At 37.2% G+C, this 27,829-nt stretch overlaps 1 pseudogene; it reads left to right on the forward strand.

Moving 5' to 3' along the window:
- LOC110210347 (small ribosomal subunit protein mS40 pseudogene) overlaps positions 1–27,829 on the forward strand; it is a 142,161-nt pseudogene that overhangs the window by 76,456 nt on the left and 37,876 nt on the right.

Below are 27,829 nucleotides of genomic sequence, written 5' to 3' on the forward strand. Positions count from 1 at the left end.
TGTCTCTGCTAATGCACTGGGAGATTCCTTTGCGGTGGATTGCCGAGACTCCTGGTGGTTTTCTGAGCTGGTTTCCACCGGTTCCCCCACCCTCACTGAGGCACTCGGAGGTCCAGGTGTTGGTGTTTGCCTGCTCTACCACCTGGGCTTCAGGATCTCTTCACTATTGGGGGCTTCAGGGCTCCTACAGCTCACCTGGTGTGGGGTTGGAATCAGCAAGGTCGGGGCTTTAGGAAGCCTTTAAGGTTGTTTTCTTCACCTCCTTTCAGATTAACGCCGCAGGGTACTTATCTGCCTGGGGCCCCTTGTTTTGGCTGAGGCACTGGGAGACCCGTTTGCTGGGCTACTGCACTGCTGCTCCTTGTCTTTCTTCTAGTTCAGGTGTTCCAGGGTTCTTTTTTTTTTCCTGGGCTGATATTTTCTGGGTTTTCAGAGGTTGATAGGGGAGAGTGAGAGTGACTACCTTTTCACTCCACCATCTTGGCTCCCAGAAGCGGAAGTTCTAAAGTTGATTTTTTAAACAAAAGTATATTACTTAATTTTTTTTGAATTTCACCTTACTGGAGTCTGCTTAATATCTTATTGTCTTGACTGACTATTATTTTGGGGAAATGAAGAGAAAAAAAACTTCAACTCCAACTTAATTAAAAGATTAGCTTTTGCATGTGCTTTTCTATGAATCGATATCATGGTAATACTATAAAGGGTTACTGTAAAGACTATTTTAGATACTGGCATTGTCAAACAACAAGTTGGCCATTGCTCCAAGCTTCCAGCCATTTGTAAATTTAACAAGCATGGCTTCTGTGGCTTCACTTACTTCTTGATTACATTACTTTTTAAAAGGTACACAGCCTAAAACAGATTAATGGAGAACTCCACTAAAAGTCTTCTCTAACTTGACCCACTAATAATTACTCAGTGCCTGCCAGTCACAAGCAGTTCCAGATCTGCCTAACTATAAACACAGATAGCCCAAATCTCTCTATGCCTTCTATAAAGATAGAGTAAGAGACTGCCAGTTTTTTCCACCTGAGATATAGTTGCACTGTCTACATTTAGTATGGCATGATCTCTTCTTATTGAAGTCATGCCAATGCTTAGTGATAATATCTTCCTTTTCTAAACATACACAGACCATCCTTTAATAATGTGCTTCAGAATTGTGTGAATCAGTTAATAAACATTTGTAAATCACTTAAATTCAACAAATGCCAGGCATTGTGTCAATACTGGCATATAAAGGCAAAAAAAAAAAAGAAATAATCTATGAGGGCCTCCAGGAACTAACACTAGAATAGAGGAAACAACTTCAACATCTATCTATACATACAGAACACATAAAAATGAAGAGGAAATAGTTTGGGAAGGAATGCACCAACTGGATGGGAAAAGATGAAGAAATTCAATGTCACTTGAGCTGATTCTTGAAGGAAATGAGGTATTCCCAAGAGACAGAGGCGAGGAACAACTTCCCAGGCCTGGAGAACAGCCAGGGCATAGGCAAAAATTGCTTCCCATAGCTCTGCAATCACACCTGCCAGTTATTTACATATTTGAGGGTGGAAATTTATAGAGATCTAGACCTTATGATTGGAAATTACTGAGGGCAGTTGAGTAGGCTCTTTTTAATCTCTTAGTTTGTCTGTGGTTTCAATGACTTGTTAACCATTTTTGTTCTCTTACGATCCGAAGATAATTCTCCTCAGCAGAAAAAATAAAAGCAAAAAAATTTTAAATAATTTAACCTTCTCCTTACTTCCTATTACCATTCACCCAAATCATTATTCCTATCCCTTCTCTGATCCTCCCTTTTTTGAAAAACAAGCTGTATTCTGTATATTTTTCAAAAACAAAACAAAACAAAACAAAACCTTTCTTATTTCAACATTTAATATCAAGTTCAGTCCACTTGGGCTTTACCACTCTTGAGACTATTCTTACAGGGCTATGCTATTCTTTTATATTCATTCTTGGTTAACTTCTTTCCATCTTTTAAAAAAAACTTAATTAGTTAATTGATAAACTATTTCTTTAGCTACAACTCAGTTTCTTTAGGCAACTCCACTTTTTTTTCTCCTCATCACAGAACTGATGCTTGTATTTTAAAATTTTCATTCTTAAGAGATTCTAATTTCTCTTGACATGACTTCCCTACAGAATATTAGATTCACTAGTTCTCTGAACTCTTTAATGACTTACAGACTTCTATAATAATAAAAATTATAATAACTAGCATTTATATAGATCAAAATTTAAAGCATTTAGCATAATGCCTGGCACACAGTAGGTACTATAAATGCATATTCCTTTTTTTCCCATTTCCCCTTTAATTTTTGCATAGCACTTCAAAAATATTATCTCATTTCATCCTCACAACAACCCTGGGAGGCAGGTGCTGTTATTATCCTCATTTTTACATATGAGCAAACCAAAGCAGACAAAAGTCAAGTGACTTGTCTGGGGACATACAGCTAGTAAATGGGGCAGGATTCGAATTCAGGTCTTACCGACTCTAGGTCTATTACTCCATTCAGTGAGCCACCTAACTGCTTAGTATTAGCAAATTATTCACTGAAATCTAGCCATATTACGCCTGCAGCAGCAATTCTCAAAGTTTTTGTCCTTAGGATGCCTTTACACCCTTAAAAATTATTGAGCACTTCACATAGAGCTTTTATTTATCTGGGTTATATTTATCAATATTTACCTTCCTAGAAATTAATATAGCATTATCACTATGATAAAAATAATTTTGACCTCAGAGGTCACCTAAAAGGGTCTCAGTGACTCTTAGGGGTCCTTGGATTACACCTTGAGAACACTGGCCTTTAGTAGTCCCCTTACTTACCTGTTGAGGTTTTTTTGTCACTGAAGAAGCTCAGGGAAAGGAAACTCCCTGTACCAAAGCAGTTCTGCAGCTGGCCTGGCAACAAAGTTTTAGAGAGTTGCACGGGGACACTGAGAGGTACAAGTAACTTGCCCAAGATCATCCTACTGTTAAGTTTTAGAAGTCAGCTGAATTTCAGCCTAAGTCACTGTAACATAACATCATTTGTCATATCCCCATATTATAGCTAGTCAGCACTTAGAATAGTGCCTGGCTTACAATGTGCACTGATTGATTGCTAACAAATCAAAAGACATTACCCATACCATTTTACCATTTTTACCTATCCTCAAAGTCCTGTGGAGACAGGCAAGTGTTGAAGCAGCAATTGCAAATATCCTGAGAGCTGTATATAAGCTCACACAGGCAGCCCAGGCCATATAGTCATCTTCTCACTGGAAGCAGCAGTGGGATTCTGCAGCACTGAGGTGTTTGAGCAGCCTTTTAAGGATCATTCTGCTCACCTGCTGGTGTGAGACGGGGGCTAGGAAAGGTGCCCTAAAAAATGTCTGCTTTTCCATTCCTGGCCTGATTACTGCAGCAAGTGGGGATCCCTCCCTGAGGTTGAAACACAAAAAAATGTATAAAACCTTCTGCAAAGATTATTCCAATCACTTATCTGTACATAGAATGTGAGCACTCTTATAGACAATGCAAAATCCAGTAGATCTGACAGAGGAATAGCTCTTCTTGCAAGAGAACTCAGTAGGTATCACATCCAAGTAGTCCATCACATAGTCTGGCAAATGAAGGCCAGTTTACTGAAGTTGGGAGCTGCATACACATTTTTCTGGAGTGGCCACAGTGAAGAGAATCACTATGAAGCTGGAGTAGGTTTTGCAATCAAAACTAATCTAGTCAACAAGCTTGTATGCCTACCAAAAGGAGTGAATGACAGGCTCTTGGCAATGTGATTGTCACTTGCAGGAAAACACCACACCACCATCATCAGTGTCTATGCTCCCACCATGATGAACCCTGATGAAGTCAAAGAAAAATCTTATGAAGACCTAGAGAAGCTTATCATCAATGTGCCAAAAAAAGGATAAGTTTATAATTCTGGGTGAGTTTAATGCTAGAGTAGGCTCAGACTATCAGACTTGGCAGGGAGTGCTAGGGAGGAATGGAATTGGAAACAGCAACAGCAATGGTCACTTACTACTGAAGACTTGTTCATCTTGTGACCTTCTCATCGCCAACACCGTTTTCCATTTATCTAAAGACAATAAAACTTTGTGGATGCACCCTCACAGCAAACACTGACATTTAATAGACTATCGTGATTATAAGGAGAAGAGACAGACAGGATGTAAGAGTAATAAAAGCAATGTGTGATCCAGAGTACTGGATTGATCATAGACTTATCTTCTCTAAGCTAAATATTTGCATTCAACAAAAGCGGCAACTACAAGGCAAAATGACTACCAGAAGAATTAATGTCAATAGATTAGAGCTCTTCTCTGAGCAGGAACAGTTTGTTGCTTATATGGAGGGAAAGTTGAGCCAACACACAGTGGAGCAGAAAAGGAGTGGCCAACTTTCAGAGATTTGGTATACAGCACTAGATTTTCTCATCTGGGTCAGAACACTAGCAAACATCCAGGCTGGTTTGATTAAAATGACAGGGAAATTCAGAAGTTGTTAACTGAAAAACAAGAACTCCACTGGGTTTACCAGTAGGATAGTTCTTTCATCTCCAAGATGGCGGCACTTAATTCTATCAAAAGTAAAGTACAAGTGAAGCTTAGAGAGATGCAGGATTCTTGGCTCAGTAAGCGTGCAGATGAAATTTAGTTTTATGCTAATAGTAACAATTAAAAGTGCTTTTATGATGCCCTGAAGGCTCTTTATGCTCTAAAGACCTATGGTGCATCTCATCTACTCAGTGCTGATGGAGCCACATTGATTAGTGATAAGGACATGATCCTAGAGAGATGGGCTGAGAACTTCCATAATGTTCTCAACAGACCATCATCGATCAATTCTGAAGTCATTGACTGTTTATCTTAGGTTGAAGGCAATTCCTCCCTAGCTGAAGTTCCAACAGAAGAAGAGGTATTGAATCCCATTAGGTTCCTTTCATGTGGCAAGACATCTGGTGCTGATTCTATTTCAGCTGAGATTTACAAGGTAGGGGGTCTATTTCTCACACAAAAGCTGATTGAAATTTTCTGGGTTGTATGGCAAGAGATTATCCCCCAGGAGGTCAAGGACACCTCCATTGTCCATCTCTATAAAGGTAAAGGGAATAGATTGTCCTGTTACAATCATAGAGTGGTCTCTCTCTTAGTCATTGATGGTAAGATTCTTTCCAGAGTCCTCCTTAATAGGCTTATCCTTTACCTGGAAGATGGTCATCTACCTGAGAGCCAGTGGACTTCAGAAAGGGCCAAGGAATGGTCAATATGGTGTTTGCTGCCCAACAACATCAGGAGAAATGCCAGGAGCAGAACAGAGGTCTGTACACAATGTTTATAGAGCTGACCAAGGCCTTTGATACTGTCAGTCAGAGGGCTTATGGAAAATTATGTCAAAATTTGGTTGCCTGGAGAAATTCATCAGCATTGTATGTCAATTTCATGATGGCATGTTTGCCAGGGTTGTTGATAATAGATGATACTCTCATGCTTTATTAGTCACCAATGGAGTAAAACAAGGCTGTGTGCTTGCTCCCATGTGTTTTAGCATGATGCTTTCAGCCATGTTGTCAAATGCATTCAATGAGGATGAATACATCATCAAGGTCAGGCACCACACTGATGGTAAATTCTTTAACTTGAAAAGGCTACAAGTCAAGGCCAAATTGGACGGAGTGTTAGTGCATGATTTTTCTGTTTGCACATGATTGTGCACTCAATGCAGCCTCTGACACTGAGATGCAACAAAGTAGGGATCAATTCTCTGCTGCTTGTGCTAACTTTGTCCTAATAATTAACACCAAGGAAACATAGGTGCCAGCACCACCATCCATACGTGGAACCATTGGTTACAGCAAATGGAGAAGTTTTGAATGTTGTAGATAACTTCACTTACCTCATCAGTATACTTTCCAGGGATGTACACATTGATAATAAGGTTGACACATGTATTTCCAGAACTAGCTTAGTGTTTGGGAGGCTCCAAAGGAAAGTAGTGAGATAGCTAGCAAAATGAGCAGGATTAACCTTGTCTGCTCACTCCCAGTTCAAAATATCCTCTCCCTCAACAATTTGGAAGTTTATATTTTATCTTAATGGCACTGGGGAGTCACCAAAGCTTCTCGAGCACAGGAATAATTTGTCCAGACTCTCACTTTACAAATAGCAATTCAGCAGCTGAGATATTGGTTTGGAAAGGGCTTTAAAGACTATGAAGCCCCATGTAAGTTTGTGCTATTATTAGTAGTACTATATTCTAGGATTTACCCTTATTTATATATCTTTCTTCTTTCTGCAAATCGCCCTTGCTTATAAGTGGCAAGAGGAACTGATGGAGAGGGCATCCCATCAATAATCCTGACTTTTCTATAGTTAGCACTAAAATCCAACTTTTTTTTCAAATGTTTACCTCTGTCTTTTAGGATAAGCTGATGCCAGAGCTGACCCTTTTCAGTGGCCTGGCATTTTCAGATCCCTCTATCAGCTTCCTCCTTTGCTTGCTATCTTTCACTCCGAGGATTAGAATCAAACTGTCACGCCCCTTTCCCCCCGCCCCAGGGCATGTATCTGCCTCTGAACAAGATGAGCTCTCCCTCTGTCCTGCTGAGGAAATGGTTCATTGTACATCCCCATATGATTGATGAAAAAAGGAAATTAAAGAGGCCTCTGCCCCCTTCTGGGTTGATAAAGGACACCATGGGTTGTTGGGTGTTGTTTATGACCTAGCCTACAAGGCTTTGGGACAAGCTGTCTGTGGGAAGAGGTAGACTAATTACCTGGCTAAGGAGGGAACATTCTGTGCATATCCCTGAGAGTTAATGGGCCGCCCTCTCTTCTAAAAGAAGAAAAAATGTGTCTTAGAGCTTTTTCTAGGACTTTAATAAGGTGAGGGTGGTAAGGAAAGAAAGGCAGAGATCTACCTTTTTTTTTTTTATAGGCATAACAATTGCCTCTGATAGGCAATTGGGTCATTTTGATAAAAGTGAGGGCCCAGTGGCAGAAAAAAGGAAGTGTAAGTTTCAGATCCCTTATCATTCAATTTGGGGTTTTTCACTGACACCTTTATCAAGTCAAATAATTTAATATGCTCAGAATTATAGATGGCAACGTTTTTTCATCCTGCACTATAACTTTGCCCCTCTTAGTGGTGAAATGTGAGGAAGATGAGGAAAGATCAAAGGAAAACTATAGCCTTCAAATTGTCTACATCAAAGAAAAAATCTCTCTCTGTGTGTCATTTAAAAGAACTGAAATGCTACTAGGTACCATGAATTAAATCATTTCTTTAAAGATTTAAAAAATAGATTTTCTTTAAAAAAAAAACTAAACAAACCCCGAAAGCTAAACTTATCTTACTTGAAAAAATGGCACCATCTTTCCCTCAGGACACTTTAATTACTTGTAGCCTTTATTGATTTACCTTTGTGGGACTAGAGAAACTGGTCTTATTGGGTGTTAGAGCCTTGCCTACAGCCATTAGAGATAAGGGGTCAACTTGGTGGGCAATTGTGGCAGAGTGGAAGATGCCAGACTGGGAACCAGAGCCAGTCAATAATGTAGAGATTTAGGAAAGGGCCAAACCTCTGGGGTTTGCATTTGATTCTTCCTGGAAGTGAGTGATGGCACCAACATTTTAGAGTCAAGAAAGCAGACAAGCAGCACAGCTAGATACCAGGGTTGGAATTAAGGCAACTCTAAACTCTGTTCTGCAGAAAGAAGAGACAATTAAAGGGAACAAGAGGGAGAAAGGAAAAGCCAGGTGACTCAGTTCAACTGAGGAAGGAAGGTAGGGTGGAACAGTAGAAAGAATTTAGGATTTGTAGTTGGGGATCTGGGTTCAAGTCTCAGTATTGCCATTTTCTACCTATGTGACTTTTGGTAAATCCATTTAAATCCAATTCACTTGCATGCCATGGCATCACCTCCCTGATACCATGGTCTTCTTTGATAATGAAGGACAAACAGCAAGCAAGCAACCTCTCTGACCCTCAGTGTGCTCATCTGTAAAATGAAGGGGAGAGAGTTGAACGTAATGATCTTTAACATCCTTTCCAACTTTAAATCTGTTAACTATGAGCAGCTGTAGGCACCTACACTAAACCAGGCACTAGAGATAAGAAGACAAAAAGAAAAAAAAAACCCTCCCTTGAAGTGTGGGTAAGAATTTTTCCTCAAAACAGATCATACATAACACAAGTTAAATAAAAGTATAATTTATTAATCAAACTATTCCTAACTTGACCAGTGGTGTTATTTAAGTACAAATCATGACAAGTAATAACTTACATTTTGTCCAAGGGTTCAGACTCAAACTGAAATCTTGGAGAAAGCCTGCCTTAGAATCAATTTTTTAAAAGAATTTAATTCACATTCATCATGGGCCATCCAAATGAAATGACCTGTAAGTTATTGATAATTTTCTGTTTCTTATATTTATTTATTTATTTTTTTGGATTAACAAGCATGTTATGCTAGGCATGGTGATATACCCCTGTGTCTCAGGTTAGATTTCTTGAACTCTGGAGTTTGGGGTTATAGTAGGCTTAGCTGGTCAGGTGTCCCCATTGTCTGGCATCAATATGGGCACCTTCCAGGAGAAGGAAGGTTACCAGGTTGTCTAAGGAGGATCAAAATGGCCCAGTTGGAGATAGGTAAAGATTTCCAAGCTTCAAAGTTTCCAAGGAGGAAGATCAAGCCATCAAACAGCCTTTGAACTTCCAGCCTCAGCAAGATAGGGATACCCAGTCTTTAAAAACAACCACAACCACAATAGCAAACACCAAGCATTTGTTTTCCCCTCCCCCCCATCATCACACAAAAATAAACAAATAAATAGTAAGTGAATAAATGCATGAACGAATGAAATTCTCATAACAAAAATACTTAGTCAAGCAAAGCAAAGCACCACATTGGCAATGTCCAAAAATGTATGTCTCATTGTGCATCTTGAGTACATCCCCTCTCTGTCAAAAGAATAGCAAATATCGTTGGCCTTCTGAAATCATAGTTGCTTGCAGCATTGATCAGAGTCCTCAAGTCTTTAAAAGGAAAGGAAAGTCTGCCTTCACTACACTGTTGTAATTGTATATATTGTTCTCCTGATTCTGCTCACTACACTTTGCATTGGGTTATACAGGTATTCCTCATTTTCCCCGGACTCATCCATTTTATCACTTCTTATGGTACAACATAATTTTATTATGCTCACACGCCATAATTCATTTAGCCATCAGAATTACAGTCAAACATTCAGTGGTTCCTCCTGCCTTATGAATGAAGCTCAAATTTCTTTGCCTGTCATATAGGTACTCCACAAACTAATATCATGTTTCTTTTTCTCTTTAGGTCACATATTACCCACTCCATATTCTCCAGCCAAACTTTGTCCCAAATACACATTTGTGTAGCCACGTGCACTGTTCTTTTTACACAGAATATATTTCCTTCCCCTTTTTACCTGTTGGATTTCTATCCATTTTTTAAGCCTAACTCAAATGTCAACCTTTCCAGTTAGATTTTTCTGAAGCCCTCTTTGGAAAGCACTTTCTCCAATAGGCCCACATGGTAATTGGCTTGGTATATCTTTTAGATACTCATCATGTATTCTTCTGTTTCATAACTCTGTCTATCTGTGCTTTACTGCCCCTTCTAGAACATAAGATCTTTAAGGGTAGGGACAGTATCTTGCCTAAATTTTGAATCTCTTAGTGTTTAGCATAGAGATTTGCACACAGTAGATGCTTAAAAGATAAGTATTAAATTTAATGTCAGACTGAAACTGTGAAGATAGGTCATTGCATACATGAGTTGTCTGGTGACCAAATTGGTCACCAGGAAAATATGGAAGGGAACTTGGAGGCCATTGAATCCAATAAATTCTATTATTTCATAGATGAAGAAACTAAGCACAGAGGTTATGTGATTTCTTTAGGGTAATGTACTTAATCATTGTCTAAGATCAGATTTGAAGTCAGGTCTTTCTAACTCCAAGGCAATGTCCTATGCATTATATCCCATTGCCTCCTTAGGAACTCCTTTCGATGGAGTATGCCAGTGTGGTAGCTTTGTCCACTCCCAAATCTTAAAGGACATTAGGCTTAACAAAGACATTAAGTTAAGATTTCTTATATAAAAATTGCCATGGGTCTAGTGAGGCCATTTGCATATATTTTACCTAAGTAAGTTATTTAACTTTGTTCTGTCTGTTAACCACAGATCATATAATTTACCTTGGCTTACAAAATGAATGTTTTTTTGGTCATAGAAGGGAAAATATTTGATGCCTAAAGATTGATTTGTCCAATATCAGGACAGGTAATTCTTTTGTTGTTGTTGTTTTTGTGTTTTTTGCTTGTCTGTTTGTTTTGCAAAGTAATTGGGGTTAAATGACTTGCCCAGGGTCACACAGCTAGTAAGTGTCAAGTGTCTGGTCTGAGACTGGATTTGAACTCAGGTCCTCCTGACTTCAGGGCCAGTGCTCTATCCACTGCATCACCTAGCTGACCCCAGGACAGGTAATTTAAAAAATACGTCTTACAAATGCTCAGAAAATGTTGTTCAGTAGTTACATATTGAAATAGCAGTGTGCAGTACAATTAGGAGACTTCAGGAGTCTAGACTAGGAGTGGGAAGACATTGGTTTGAATCCCAATTCTGCCACTAACAAGTAGTGCAATCTTGAGCAAATCATTACAACTATCTGGGTCTCAGTTTCCTTATCTGTGAAATGAAACTATTGGACTAGCTCTGAGATTGTTTTTATCTCTAATGATCTATGCTTCTCTAAATCTTTGTATACAAAAGAGAGCACATGTCCTAGGTTTAGTCATCATGAGAAAGTGTCTAGTTAAAAAACAAACAAAAACAAAAATCTTTCTCCTTGTCATCTCATGGGATCACCAGATTAAATACTCAGAAAGCTAGAAAGACCCTAATCTTTAAATCTATGACCCTGTAATCAGCTGATTTATAACATTGTTGTCAATTTCAACTCAGTGTATCCAACTTTTTATGACCTGATTTGGGGTTTTCTTGGAAAAGATACTGGAGTGGTTTGCCATTTCCTTCTCCAGCTCTTTTATAGATGAGGAAACTGAGCCAAACAGGGTTATGTGACTTGCCCAAGATCACACAGTTAGTAAGTGTCTGAGGCCAGATTTCCACTCAGAAAGATAATTTTCCTGATTTCAGGCCCAGCATTCTTTCTACTGTACCACCTAGCTACTCACAACAGTTTCATTAGGCAGGCAAATATTAACACCATTTAATATTGGACATTGAGTTTATCTTATTTTTGATAGTTTAATTTCATACAACAAAGGTGTATTTTTACTCTGCACAAAACACTAGTAGGCAGCAGGAAAGATATGAAAATCAACACAATGCAACCCTCTCCCTGATAGAATTCCTCCTGATAGGGGGAAATATAAAATATTCATCATCATTGTCATCACCACCATCATCAGTGTTGTCACCATCATCATCATCATCATCATCATCATCATCATCATCATCATCATCATCATCATCATTAGCTAGAATTTATCTGGTGCTTTAAGGATTGCAAAACACTTTAATTTTATATTATTTTCATGAATCTCCTAACAAGTTCCAAGAATGCAATTGGCCACATCCCCCTCAGAGTTCTAGGAATACCCTGAAGGATTCTGCTATTGGCTTGAGGCTACATCCAGTGAGTTTCCCCTAATATCAACCAAATGTTTGTCTCTTTGATGTCATCTAACTAGTGATTAAAACTCTAACATCTCTACTTGATATCATCAAAAATAATTAATATCAATAGTTTTTACAAAGAGATATTTATTGAAAAGATATAGTAACACCCCAAACTGAGGTATGCTCTCTCTTCTACCACCTTAGTCCCTCAAGAAAGTGGGTACATATTTAAAATGTTGCTACAAACATTTGCACTACTGAGTTTACTTTCAGGTACAACATGGCCATGTGGATGAACTGTTTCATTGCTTGCAAGAGATGATGTCTTAGAGGCCAGCTAGATTCATTGCTGGGTTGTGTCAAACAGGTTACTTCTCAGGGCTTGCCAATCCATTAGACCTCTGGTTCTAATTTCAAGATTTAAGAAGACCTTGTAAGAAAGGAAAGAAGACACAAACAAGAGGAGACCCCATCCTAGACATTAGCTTGCTTAGGAGGTCATTTAGTTATGGGTGATCATGGCAGGGAAGAGAACCCTACCCTTCCATGCTCTGGGGACAGAACATCATTGGCTAGTTCTCCATTAACTATAATACAAAAAGATAACAAGATAACTTATAGAGGAAGCATAGCAGGGTGGAAGTTAGATAATCTGAGTCCAAATCCTGACTCTTCAATTAGACAACCTGAGTTTTAATCTTGACTGTGCCACTTAATATATGTGACCTTGGGCAAGTCACTCACTTCCTCAAGTCCCCGTTTTCTCATCTGTAAAATGAAGGGATTGGATTAATGATCTCTAATGACCCTTCCAACTTTATATTTGTGATCCTATGATATTATAAGTGTTATGTAAGGTCAGAAGAATGAAGGATCATTTTTGATGTGGGAGAAATCCATGAATAAAAATGACTTTTGATAATAGTTTAAATTTATATAATGCTTTAAAATTTACAGAGCACTCTCTTCATAATGACCCTGTAAAATTACAGGTAAAGAAAATGAAGTTCAGTTGGGTTAGGTGTCTTTTCTATGGTAATGAAGCTAATAAATTAGAGAGCTTGTACTTTACCCTGGGTCCTCTGACTCTTTGGCCTCTTCCCATTATTCCAAGTGGCATCCAGGAAGAAGGCTCCATGAAAAAGATGGCAGTGGAGCTGGATCTCCAGGGTGAAGAGTCCATGGCAGTCTTTTCCAGTGGCAAGACTTGGGAGACAATTCCCATGTTATGTTCCTCTTTCTGTACAGTCATCTTAGAGAACTGTTTCAAAAGGTCTCTATCATTTCTCTTCTCCTTTTTGCTATTCCTCAGTATTTCTATCAGTGCTCAGACTTGGTGCTTGCTTTATAACTTGGGCATGCAGATTAGTGGTATTGTCATTGATAGCAAAAGAGTACTTTATTATTATTATGTATTTATTACCTATTTATACAGCCCCTTTAAAAAAATGTAAAAAATCAGCTGATTTATTTCAGACTCTAAAAAAAGAAATGTTTTCAATTGCTTGGCACTTAATAAAATCATTAGATAATATAAAAGATTCACATTGTACCACTGATAATGGTGCTTTCATTTCCCAAGGTCCTTTCCTTTTATATGAAACTGAATTCTGGGAAAGGGACAAATGCTTCACTACAACTTTCCAAATTAGCCTAACATGATCCTATATTCTGTCTATGGATTGCTTTCTAAAGAATTATTGTCATAAGCATTATTGATCCTGGGATGTTTGATTTATTGATGGATTGTTTGATTGAAGAGTCCATGTCAAAATCCTCATGGACATCTTGAATCTGCTCTTCTAGTCACCTTGATATAACTATAGATGGAGCATGAACAAGCCAAGGAGGTGTCAATCAACATAAAAGGATCAAGGTTCCTCCCAGATAACATTTAACAAACTGCAGCCACAGTATGACAACATTTAACCTGAGGTATGATCTAATCATCCATCAAAGATCTCACAACATCTATAATTTTCCCCCTTTCTCTGGTGGGCTTGAAAAATATAATAAAGTTGACTGACACTGGGAAAATGGGAAGGGTAAAGAGAGAGAAAGGTGATATGTTTTTCAAGCACCATAGCACAAAACTAACATCAGTCTGGAGTCTCAATGAGTTAGTAGTATGGTAGCCTCTCAATACCTTGAGAATAAGGAGGAAATAATGCATTTGTTCACCCAAAAATATTTATTAAGCACTTACCATGTGCAACACACTGTGCTAATGTGCCTTCCTGGTCCAGTTAAAAGTGACACTGGAAAGTACTATCCTACTGATAGAAATGTTGAAGGGGGTCTTTGAGAAACATCATTGTACTGTAGAAATAATGATAGGCTGGTGTCAAGAGGCCTCAGTTCTATTCCCAGCTACATTATTCATTTATTGTACAGTAGACAAGGCACTTAACCTCTGTGGTTCCTAGTTTCTTCAATTATAAAATGAGGGATTTGGACTTGATGAGTTCTAAGGTTCCTGCCAGCTCTCAAGCTATGTTCTTATGAATTTGGTTTAGGAAGGGACTTTAGAAACTATCTAGCAGGTACTGTCATTTTGTAAGGACCAGACACTTTCTCCTATCTTCACAACCTCTCAAACTTCTCCAAAATGAGAATTATATACAAAAGATAAAATAAATCCAGCTATCTCCAGAGTCTAAGACACAAATAACTATAATGAGACAACAACCAAAGGAACTAACAGCAGAAAAGTCTAATATCTAATTCCTGATCTTCTCATTCTGCAATCCCTCTCTGATCAGCCACCACACTCTGGCAGGCTATACAAATTTACCTATAGGCTTGCAACAGATTGGGACTCTGCCCACTCCCTCCTCATTGTGCTACAGAAAACCAAAAGGCTAAAGATTGATCTGGCTAACACTGTAGTATGGAAGCACTCTGTGCTGAAACAGTATTCATCCAGAGAAGTGAAGAACAGAGGGAACTGACACAGAATATCAATATGTGTGTAGGTTCAACAGCCCTGAAACAAAAAGGATTGGCATCCACTCAGCAGCCATATGGGCCAGAATGAGGCCAGTGAAACACTAATTGCTCAGCTGGGGAGCTTTGAGGTCCAGTCCCCAGAGAAACCACCATGAAAACAGAAAGAGTCAGAAAGTGAGAAATAGAATAATATAACCAAAAAGTTGAAATTTCCCAAGATCTCAGGAGAGACAAAAAATCAGTTAAAGACCTTGAGCACAAATAGATAAAACAATAGAGAAGAGATTAATGGAAGGGAAGATGGACTCCAGATCATCTAAACAAGGTCTGACATCTAGGAACAAATGTTGTAAGATAAAGGAAAATTAATCAATACCTGATGAGGAAAGGAACCCTGTAGATTCTTAAGAAATCATGGAACCAGGGCATCTAGGTGGAAGGTAGAGTCAGAAGGAACTGAGTTCAAATCCAGCCTCAGACACTTGATACTTATTAGCTGTGTGACCCTGGGCAAGTCACTTAACCCCATTGCCTAGCCAAAGAAAGAAAGAAAGAAAGAAAGAAAGAAAGAAAGAAAGAAAGAAAGAAAGAAAGAAAGAAAGAAAGAAAGAAAGAAAGAAAGAAAGAAAGAAAGAAAGAAAGAAAGAAAGAAAGAAAGAAAGAAGAAAATAAGAAAGAAAATAAGAAAGAAAAAGAAATCATGGGACCATAGCAGGATGTTCTTGAATGGTGTAAGAAATAGGTAAGAATTGTGAGAGCAGAATTTATTACCTGAACAGCAGAAATACTCAGTGTAATAGAAAAACCATTATAGTAAACATCACTAAAGAAATAAAAGACAGAACTTTGGAATGGAAATGCAGAAACACAGAAGTGAAAGACAATTTTGTAGAAGAGAAGTACAAAGCAATAATATTGAGACAGTATCTCTATTCAAGCAAAATATATTGATAAAAGACAAAGATACATATGATAAAAAATGCATAGAGTTTAAGGATTATATTTTTCTTAAAAGAACTGTCAAAAAAACCCCAGAATACCATAAATGCAAGAAATAATGGGGGGAAAAATCTTCCCAGACCATATGAAAACAGAAAATAAAGGGCCAATTCAAAGACTCCACAGATTGCCTCCAGAAAAAATCCTATGTTGTACAACTCCAAGATGCACAGTAATTGCATTTAATAATTCCAATGTAACACAATAAATTCTGAAAGCAACAAAGGAAAAGTCCTTCAAATCTAAAAGAAAGGCAATTTGAATAACACAAAAACTATTTCGTACCCACCAATAACTCCCTAAGGGAAGAGCAAAGAACTCAAGATGCAAGTCAAAGTGACCCATCCTGCAAGTGTCAGCCTAATCATTAACGATAAAAAAAAAAAGAACATTCAATGAAATCAAAAATATGAAGTATTTTCCAAAAGAAAACAAGATCTGAACAAGTTACTTGCTATGCAAACATCCCCAGATAACAGAAACACAGGAAGGGTAATTGAATACAGCTACCAAGAAGGGCGCAAGTAATAAAACAAATTTCCACAGCAAAAGAAACTAAAAAGAAAGAAAGACAACTATGGAATTAACAACAAAAAAGCAAAATAATAACAGAGAGACAATAAAAAGATTTTTTTTCTAAAAGTACACTAAAGGACAAAGATGAAAGTGGAATGAAATACAAGTAATGTGAAGTAACACACCTGAAACATCATGGACTAAATTTCTCCGCACCCCACCTAGAGATGAATAAATGTTTTTGATGGGATTAAACTTCAGAATGGGAGGGCATATGAAAGAATCAAAGTCTAGAAATGAAAGAATAGACTATTATAAAGCAGCAGTCATCAAAACCATTTGGTACTGGTTAAAAAACAGAGGTAGCTCAATGGAACAGACTAGAGAAAAGATAACCAGAAAAACAGAACTGAAAAGGCCCATATTTGAGAAATCCCCAAACACAAATTAGGAAAGAATCCCCTATTTGATTAAAAAAAAATCTGCTTATGAAAACTATACAACATTCTGACAGAAATTAGACCAATACCTCACACCATATTATATAACACATTCTAAATGGATACATGACCTTAATATTAGAGAGCAAAGAAGAGAAACAGCTCATTTATCTTTCACAACTATGGGGTGGAGATCTATTCTTAACCAAACAAGGGATAAAGGCAATTACAAAAGATAAAATAGTTATCTTTGATTACATGAAATTGAAAAGCTTCTACAGATAAAATTAATGATCATTTTTAGATAAGAAGGGATGCAATTGAATGGGAGAAAATCTTTTTGTCACATTTCTCTGATAAGGGTTTGGTATCCAAGATGGATAAGCACACAAACACATTATATATACACATATAATACACATATATATGTATCTGAAAGTCATACTCAATGGTCAAATGATATAAACAAATAGTTATCATAAAAATGTAAAATATCAAAAACAATATAAAGGAATGTTCCAATTTACCAATAGAAAAATGGAAATAAAAATTCTAATGTTTCACCTTATATTGGGCACACTGTTGAAGATGACAAAAAATGGGAATAGTAAATGTTGGAGGGGTCATGGGAAGACAGGCATACTAGAACATTGTTGATGGAGCTATGAATAAGTACAACCACCTTGGAAAATGATTTGGAATTAAACAAATAAAGATCTAAAATGGTGATACTCTGACCCACAGATTCCACTACTAGATTTATAACCAAAGGAAGCCACTGATAAGAAGAAAGTTTCCATACACATCAAAATATTTATTGCATCACTTTTTGTAATAGCAAAGAATTAGAAACAAAGTAGATGTCCATCATTTGGGTAATTGTTAAACAAAATTGTGGTTCATGAATATAATGGAATATTGCTATGTTATAAGAAATGACCAATGTGGTAAATAGAAATGAGAAACATGGGGAGATCTATATGAACTGATGGAGAATGAAGTAAGAAGAGCCAAGAAAATGATATCCACAGTAACTCCATAACATAAATGGAAAGAATCATTACCAAAAAAAAAAAACCCAAAAAAGTGAATGTCACAAAATTACCAAAAATTTGGCTCCAAAGAATAGATATGAGAAGACACCTTCACTCCCACTCTTTTGCAAAAGGAAGAGGTCCACCAGGATGATACATTACACATATTTTCAGACATTTTTGTTGTACTTAATCACTTTTGATTTTTTTCCCTCTTCTGTTTTGTCTTTAAAATATCATTGTTATATGGGGTGGCTCTTGGGAAAAAAGGAAAGGTATAGGAAAGGAAGGTAGGAAAGTGAGGGAAGGGATGGAAGAGAAGGGAAGGAAAAACAAGGGAAAGGAAAGGAAGGGAAAGGAAGGGAAGGAAACTGGGGAAAACTTTATGATTTAAAAAAATACATTAATACAAATTTATTTTTTTAATTGCCTGGTCTAGCCCTCTCATGTTGTAGACGAGGAAGCTGAAACCCAGAGAGATTTAGTGATTATTTAAGGTTACAAGCATTAAGTGGTAAAGCTGAGATTTTTAACCCAAGTCTTTTAACACCATCTCTGGAACTGTTAGGTGTCTGTGACTCTGGACAAGTCAGTTACCTGAGGCATTCACTGTGCCTCAATTTCCCCAAATATAAAATGGAGATGATAATAGCACCCTGTCCCCCTTACAGGGTTGTTGTAAAGATCAAATAAAATAGTAACAGTAAAGCACTTAGCACAGTTCCTGGCACATAGTAGTCACTTAATCAATACTTGTTATCTTCTTTCCACTGAATCATGCTGCATCACAGTCACTAAATAAAAGAGCCTGGATTGTGTGAAAGTAGAGACCCTGTTTGGTTTTTCATAGATAAAGCATCAGGCACCTGGAAAGCACCATCTCACATGCAAAACATTGCCTTACCCTGAGCAATAATCAATCTGCTGGCCTGATTTTGCTGGCCCCGTTCTTTCACAATCTAGATGCTTGTGTAGGTGGACTCATAATTAATACACAGATTTATAGGATAGGGACTGGACCTGTGATTTTATTGATATACAAAAATCTTTGTAAGGAAATTCCCTCTACCAATGCAGGTTGATATTTTCTCTGCAATTTATGACCTTGGAGATTTGCCTACAGCCCCGAGGGGTTCAATGACTTGTCTAGGGTAACATAGACAGTCTTTATCAGAGGTGAGATCTGAACTCAGGTTTTCCTGGTTTCAAGGGTAGCTCTTTTCCCACTATGTCATGCTATGTCCCCAGTTTAACAAAGGAAGGGGATGAAATCAGCAACAAAAGAAAAGCTGTCTTAGACAATCTACTGACAAAAAGATTAAAAAACAGAGTAAGAAAAAAAAGGAAAACAAAAAGGATATAATCATGCTTATAACTAGTCTCAGATCCCTGCAGGATGAGCTACTGTGGGTCTAGCCATCTGTTTCTCCAACCCTATGTTAGGTGAGGTGATTAATGATGGTGCCTTCTTGCTTGAATGCAAGATGCTTCATTAATTTTTCCGAGGTACATGGCTAATCGGATGTTTCAGAGCAAACACAGCTCAACTGCTTCAACCATGACCCAGGTGTTATTGTGTAACCCAGGGAGGTAAATTTGCTACAGTTATATGAAGATAGAATCTGCATGTGCAAAATATTTTAAAAAGCTGGTTGCTAGGTGCTTTACTCCTTGACATTTGCATGCTTGAGCAAAGCTTATCTGCTATTTAGCAAAAACGCTATAATAAGGACTATTTTCAAAAGTGGTCTTGCTCAGGTTAGTATGTCCTCAGAAAAGAAGTTGAAGGAAGCAATATTCACTACTTTAATATAATTCCTAGATCAAAGCACCAATACCTCTGTCCCCTCATTTCTTCATGACTGAACTGGCTGCTTATTTTTTAGACCACCAGACCAGATGCCTTTTATTTTTGCTAAAAAAAAAAATTTAGATGATATTGCTGCCTAAAACTATTTGGTATGTAGCTCAGAGCAAAGGGATCACAATCTTTACTAATGCCCTCAATTCCAGGACAGCTTGGGAATGCCTCCAAATGCTTATTGTCTAAAGAGAACATGGGCAAGAAGCAGCAAAATCATTTCAGAAGGAAAAAAAAAAACTAGTTCTTATATCTTAGCTCTGTTGTCACTGTGAAATCCAGAGTCATTCTCATTTATGCTTTATGATCTTGAGTTAGCTAGCTAATTGTTCCACTAAGGTCAATTTCCACATTTTTAAAGAATGTGAGAAACAAGATTTACCTATCCAGGATCATATAATTTTAGAGAATCACAGGAACACAAAATTGAAGATTCAGAAGGGGTTTTAGACTCCTCCATCCTGATTCATATGTGAAAGGGATGTCTCCTAAAAAGTGGTCAAGATGGATGGACTCCAGACATCGTCTAATCCAATGCATTCATTTATAAATGAGAAAACAGAGAAAGAAAATGTTAACTGACTTGCCCACAACTATCATGTAATAGATTAATATTTGAACTCTGGTTCTTTGATTCAAAATCCAGTGTCTTTCCCCCTATTTTACACAGGTTAGGATGGCCATGACTCCTGGTGAAGCATGGAGTGAAGTTAGTAAGACAAAGCTAAGACTAAGACTAGAAAGGAATCTATTCAATAAAGTAGTGAATCACAAAATCATGCAGTTACAGAATTGTAGAATTGGAAGGAATAAAGGATGACATAATTAAAGCAAGTCGAGAATTTATAAGCTGCTTTTTCTTGAGTAGAGAGAGAACCAGCAGATGCTACATGCTTGAATCACAAACTTACAGAATTTCAGTGTAGGAAGGAGCCTCAGAGACCATCTAGCCTGACACACATCTGACAAAGAATCCCCTCTACAACATACTTAATAAGTGGTCTCAACCTCTCCTTGAAGACTTCCAGTGAAGAAAAGTCATCATCTCCTAAGGCAACCCACACCTCCTTTTGGATAGATCTAATTGTTCATTCTTCCTTAAAAAGAGCCTAAATAGGTTTCTTTTAGATTTGTTTTACTTCATGATGTTTATTTGTTTAAAAGGTTTTCTTTTTTTTTTCTTTTTTCTTTTATGGGGGAAGGGAGAAAAAAATAAATCCTTTATGTCTTCAAAAATAAATTTTAATTTAAAAATGTCTTTTCCAAGTGTGGTACCCAGAAATGAACTCAATATTTTCATTTCTTCATTGCTGGGTGCCATGACTCTCTTTATGAAGCTTAAGGTCACATTAGTTTTCCTTGTTGCAGATCACACTATTGACTCATGTCGAGTTTGCAAGGCTCTAAAAACTCCTGATCTTTTTATCACACAACCTGAAATCTAGCTATGCCTCTCCCTTTTTGAACTTGTAAAGCTGAATTTTATTCAGAGATGTAGCAAAATATTTATTTAAACATCTGATAATTATTTTATTAACTTTTACGACTAGAATTAACACTCACTTGTTTGTTAGTTTATGAAGTAAGAAATGAACAAATAAAGGGAAAATGAAAGGTTTTATTTCTGAAGATTCAAAGTGACTGTTTTGTTTTCTTCTGTCCCATTAGTTTTCCTTTAGACTGAACTCAGCACCCAGGGCCTCACTAGAATAAGGCTTTGTAAAGTTAATTATGCATGTTCTGGAATTTTTGAGGATATGTATCTTTTTTTTTCCATTTTGCTATATTACATATCTTGAGAGTTAACAGACATTCATAGCTAAATAATTACAACCCTGGTAGTTTTGTAATATCTACATGAACTCAAAATGAAGCTCATATTAAAAACAAACAAAAAAAGGAACACATATACTTTTAATTTTGCTTGGTTTATATAATTAATTTGATGGCAACAAAAATAGAAGAATTAAGTCACTGATGTCAGTTTGGAAAACTTATACAAAGATAATTTCAGGGCTTTTAAATTTAAGATGTTAAGTACCATTTCAATCTAGCTACAAAGACTACCACACAAAATTTTGCTTTAATAGGTGAGAAGATAAAAAATTTTTACAACAGCTCTTTACGTACATTGAAAATTTGATGTCAATTTTTTCCTTATAATTGAAATAAAATTTAGCAAACTGCTCTACTAGTTTTAATTTTCGAGGACCATGGTACATAATAATTGTGATACAATAAATTTGTCTGGCATATTAAAGTACTACAGGGTGTAGTAGAAATGTTATTTTAGCCCTTGGATTGTTTGCTTTTGATAGTTAACTATCCTAACTAGATAGTTAACTAGTGAACTATCCTAGCTTCTAGCTATCATAAGGGTTGTAAGTCTCTCCAAACCAAACTTCATAAGCCCCAACTGATGAGTTTTACTTTTTTTACCCATCACTCAGATAATACTTAGCAGATAACAGAGACATTTTAATTAAATGTCAATAATGAAGTAATGCTATACATTTCCCACTAAACCCTGAATTTACTCTCACATAGCTCTGTGAGCTATGTGCTCACAGAAAATAATGAATTTTATTGGGAATAAAGGGACTACAGATGGGGAATACATGTGGCCAGAGCTCTTCTATGAAAAGACACACTTATAGGGAAGTGCTTTGGGCAGGAAGGTGGCACAGCAGATTGAGTACCAGGCCTGGAGTCAGGAAGACCTGAGTTCAAACCTAGCGTCAGACATTAACCAGCTGTGTGACCCTAAGCAAGTCCCTCAACCCTGTTTATCTCAGTCTCCTTATCTGTGAAATGAGCTGGAGAAGGAAATGGCAAAACAGCCCAGTATCTGTGCAAAGAAAACCCCAAAAGGTGTCACAAAGGCTAGGACATAACTGAAATGACTTAACAGCAACAAAAATAGGGAAGGGCAATTCATGTCTCCACCATTCTAAAACTGCTGCTGTCTTCTCCTCATATCATTAAATTATTCCTTGCTAGATTTGTTATTCACCAGTCATTGTCCTCTGAAGGGCTCTGCCTGGAATTACTCTTCCTCTCTTCATGCCAAGCATCAACTCTCTATTGCTCTAGTAAAGTTGTCATATGGCTAACTATGGTTGAAAAGAAAGGAGGTAGTCCCAGCTCTTTTTGGGGTTACCTGAGCAATATGCATTAGGGATGATGTGTTTACTATTTTTCACCAGATCTTGTAACCATCTCCATTGTCTTCTTTTTTTTCTAACATTTTTATTTAAAAATTTGAGTTTCAAATTCCATTCCTCCCTTCCTCCCTCCTTTCCCCCCTCCCTGAGATGGTAAGCAACAAATATAGGTTATACATGTAAAATTTATGTATAATATTTGCATATTAGTCACTTTGTACGAGAAGACTTGAATAAAAAATATGAAATAAAGTGAAAAATAGCATGCTTCAGTCTGTATTCAAATAACATCAGTTCTTTTTCTGGAAGAGGATAGTATGCTTCAATAGTCCTTTGGGATTGTATTGGATCATTGTATTACTGAGGATAGTTTAGTCATTCTCAGTTCTTTATCAAACAATATTCCTATTATTGTATACACTGTTTTCCTGGTTCTGTTCATTTCACTATGCATCAGTTCATGTAAGTCTTTCCAGGTTTTCTGAAATCATCCTGCTTCTCATTTCTTGTAGCACAATAATATTCCATCATAATGATATACCACAGCTTGTTTAGCCAATTCACAATTAATGGCCATCCTTTTGATTTCCAATTCTTAGCCACAAAGATAGCTGCTATGAATATCTTTGTAAAAATAGGTCCTTTCCCCCTTTTTTGGATGTTTTTGGGATATAGACCTAACATTGGTATTGCTGCCTGAAAGGGTATACACAGTTTTATAGTGCTTCGGGCATAGTTCCAAATTGTTCTCCAGAATGATTGGTTCAGTTCACAACTCTGCCAACAGTGCATTAGTGTTCCAGTTTTCCCACATACCCTCCAACATCTAACATTTTTCTTTTTTGTCATATTAGCCAATCTGATAAGTGGTACCTCAGAATTGTTTTAATTTGTATTTCTTTAACCAATAGTGATTTAGAACATTTTTTCATATGACTATACATAGCTTTGATTTCTTTGTCTGAAAACTGCCTGTTCATATCCTTTGACCATTTATCAATTGGGGAATGACTTGGATTTTTACAAATTTGACTCATTTCTCTGTATATTTGAGAAATGAAGTAAAGTTGATTTTTTTGAATCTAAGTGCAAGACTTTACAATGATCCCTTACAATTAGATTTGGTTCAGGTTCTAATTTCTCAAGGTATTTTAAAACCAATATTCCATCATCTGGAATACATCCAGCTCTCTCAACTTGGAATTATCTTTGGTCAGAGTTAGTAGCCAGCTGGAAATATCAAATCCAAATGCACCAGCAAGAGCAAGAACAAAAACAGGAACAAAGTTGGTTCAGGGGGAATAAATTATAGAGAGGATTGGACAAAGCCCAATGGGTCAGATTTATAGTGAAAACTAGAACTGAGAAGCCAGGGATTGAAACCATGAACAAACTGGATAAAAAAAAGGAAGAATTATTTATTGAGAAAGAATATTCAGATCCTTCTTTTGATGATGGTAGGCTACAGTGAACCACCAGGAAGGAAGCTGGAGTCTTGATACCAACCCATACTATAAAATCAAATAATCCATGGAATCTTTTCTTTGTTCAGTTGTTTCAGGAATGTCTGACTCTTTGTGACCCCATTTGGGATTTTCTTGCCAAAGATACTGAAGAGGTTTGACACTTCCTTCTTCAGCTCATTTTATAGAGACTGAGGCAAACAGGATTAAGTGACTTGCCCAGGGTCACACAGCTACTTCTGAGGGTGGATTTGAACTCAGGAAGTTGAATCTTCCTGATTTCAAACCCTGTGTTCTTTCTGCTAAGGCCCCTGTTTGCAAATCTTAAAAGTGCTATAGAAATGCTAGTTAATATTATCAGTCTGGAAGAAATTAAATAATGGACATTGTTCATCTCAGTACAATTCATTCATTTCCATCCATCACATCATCCTTATGTATAACCTCATCAAATAACTATTATCACCCTGGACAATATATTGCTAAATTAGGAATCTAGAGAACCAGTCAAAAGAATGGTCAGTTCCTTAATAATATTTTAGGTCTGAAAATAACATTAGAGGTGGACTAGTCCAACCCCTAATTTAAAAAGGATGAAACTAAGGCTCTGGGAGTATTCAGTGGCTATAGAACCCTCTGATTCTACAGACAAAATATTAAATGCAGTCATCAAAGACTCCTGATTTGTTAAGAATACAATAAGAAGGCACGGCAACTTGATTCAGCTAAAACAGTCAATTTGGGCTCTTTTTAAAAAATCCATCATAATGGTGAAGCACCAAGCAGTGGATTGAATAGATAAGAGTTGATCTGTTCTAATCATTAAGGAAACTGAAATAAGAGACCACCCATAGACTGAATCAATAACAAAACAACATCAGCACTTGAAATGGCTCTCCTGACTCTAAATATCCAACCACAAAGTATGTTTTGGAGAAGATTAAATAGGAGACCCTTGTTGGCTGCTTTTCTATATAATGGTATTCATCTGGTGAGGAAAGAAGGTAAAGGGGAAATAATACGGAAGAATCAAGTTCTGGGTATTGGATCAAGGTGTCCTGGAAGGTCAGATTAAAGGCAATAACTTTTATAATAATAAAAACTCCTGCTTCTGTAGTGTTTTAAGTTTTATAAAGTGCTTTACAACAATCCTATGAGATAGTATCATCTTCATTTTATAGATGAGAAAACTAAATCTGATAAGCAACGAGATTTGTTCACCACCATAGCAAAGTTAAATATTGGATTTGGGATTTGAACACAGGTCTCTAGACTTCTATAGTATGTTCTTTCCATTGACCAAATAATTGTCATCTCCTAAACCAGGAGGAAACACATTTAGATAAATGCTATGACCCCAGGGGATACTCAATGCTTGTTCCCTCACAACAGTGATAAGAAAAAAATCTAAAAGAAATACTAAAAAACAGCTCTGCCCTGGCAGGTCTACTGATTGTCATTGTTTCTTGACTACTCTAGAATCTAATAGGCCCATTCAGAATTTATTCCCAACTTAAATCTGGGGTTTCCTTCTGAGGGTTTTGTTTTATTTTATTTTTAAATGTAATCCAAGGATTGTAGCTCTACAATCACTCAAACCCCCAAAACCAAAACAGCTAGTATGATCAAGTAAAATAAAGATAATAATCCAAAGGGTTTTTTTTAATTAAGAAGAGACTCTAGTACCATTCCTGTATTATACCAAGCCACCAATGGAGCCTGAGCAATAGGCATGTGTGGACAAGCAATCATTACAGAAATCATTACCTTCATGGAAATCTGCTTGGCATTTAGTAGATGGAGCCTGCTAATTTACCAAAACAACAGTTTATTTACTTAGAAATCTCCACGTCTGGGAAAAACAAAGCTGAATAGGAGATCAATCCATGCCATTAGCTTCATCCCCAACAGTCTCCCATTTCTCAGTTAATGACATAGAAAAGAGGATAAAAAGGACATGGGTCCCATTCAATGAACACAGCCCTAAATCCAGATCAGAGAGTTGGGAAGGTTGTCAAACAAGAAAAATTCTCATTCAAGAGAAAGGCAGATATGAAGAGGTCTAGAGGTTTTGGGGTGCTGGGAACCCCAAGATCATGGTCCTGGGCCCTGTCTGAAAGAATTCAACTCAAATCTTCTTCTAGCCAGAGGATAAGTTTATTAGTGATAAATCACATAGGCCAGGTAACTCCCATGAGGACGAACAGGCATGAGAAAGTCTCAGCCTTTTGGGCATGAGATTCTCAACATCTGAATGGGGGCCAGGGTAGATCTTATATACTAAAGTGACTTTGGGTAGCCAGAGGAGGGGTCTGGGAAAATGGTCTGGAAAAAGGGTCTGGGTGAGAATTCTGGTTGGAATGTCTAAGACATTGAATAGACAATGGGAATAGATAATGAAGGAACTCAAAGGCATCTGAATGAGATAAAAAAACATGGGACTAGGGCTTTCAAAGGGCTTTCAAAGGGAGATGAGGGGCTGGGGCCTGTAGATGAATGGGAGCCAGATTCCCTTTGGGGCAAGGGGTGAAGACCTCAGCTTGGGCCACACCCCATCAGATATTCATGAAGATTCATAGTTTTTTGAAGGTCTTGTCTCAAACTTTAAAAAATGGTTGGTATGATGTTTCCTTTATTTCTATATACTCCATATTGAAAATGTGCAAGTAAATACCAAGACACAGAAATGTGAAAATGAGAAAAAAATGATACTTTCAAGCAAAGCTATAGAGTTCAAATGAGATTTGCCTCCTAGATTATTCATGATCCCACTGCCTGGCACATAGTAGACACCACAGAAATGCTTATTCCTTTGCCCTTCCTTTTGTACTCCCTCTCTTACCTCTTCTATCCATATTAGTCAATTCAATTCAGCTCAACAAATATTTATTGGACACCCCCTCCTTCTCATTCCCTTCCCCAAGTGAAGAAACACAGTACTAAAATCTGAGTAAAGATTTAAAATTCAAATAAGGCATGAGGTCCTTTCTAGTTCTCAATCAATTATCCTAGAATTCCCCTGACCTTCTTCTATGCAGCTAACTGTGTAGAGACATTGGAAAATCTTTTTATTTTAGGAGATATATTTTTGTCCAGCCCTGTGATTTCATTCATGTAGGGAACTTCTGTTGAGGAAATACTCTCCATTAATGTGATCAACAATTGCTGTGCAATTTTGACTCTTAGATAGCTACTTAGGAGCATTGAAAGGTTGAAATTTGCCATGGATTACAAAGCACAGCTCTTGGTAGAACTGGAACCCAGGTCTTCCTGGCTTTGAGGCCATGTCTCTAAGCTATTGTCAGGCAGCAAATAGCCCCATTTCTACTGCAGGCCTCCTTTACCTTAAAACTCACTCTTTAAAGTTGTGCCATACATACATACATACATACATACACATATGCATATACACATACATATACACATACATATATATGTACGTGTTTGTGTATGTGTAATGTGCCCTCCAGAAAATCTATCCAGGGCGAAGAATTTCCTAATTCTCTATGCTGTGTTACAGGGAGCTAATCCAACAGCCTACACACAATTGTTATACCTGTTTATACTATCTTCCTCTATCAAAAGGACAGGGCCCCTAAGTGGAAGGGAGATGCCTGGACTTTTCCTCTCCATTGTAACTGTTAAGTTTTTGATTTTTTGTATTCAGGGTTTTCACAAAATCTTAGTGATGATTTTTGTG

This window comes from Phascolarctos cinereus, unplaced genomic scaffold (assembly GCF_003287225.1).
Source record: "Phascolarctos cinereus isolate Bilbo 61053 unplaced genomic scaffold, phaCin_HiC Scaffold_2;HRSCAF=192, whole genome shotgun sequence".
NCBI classification, from domain to species: Eukaryota; Metazoa; Chordata; class Mammalia; order Diprotodontia; family Phascolarctidae; genus Phascolarctos; species Phascolarctos cinereus.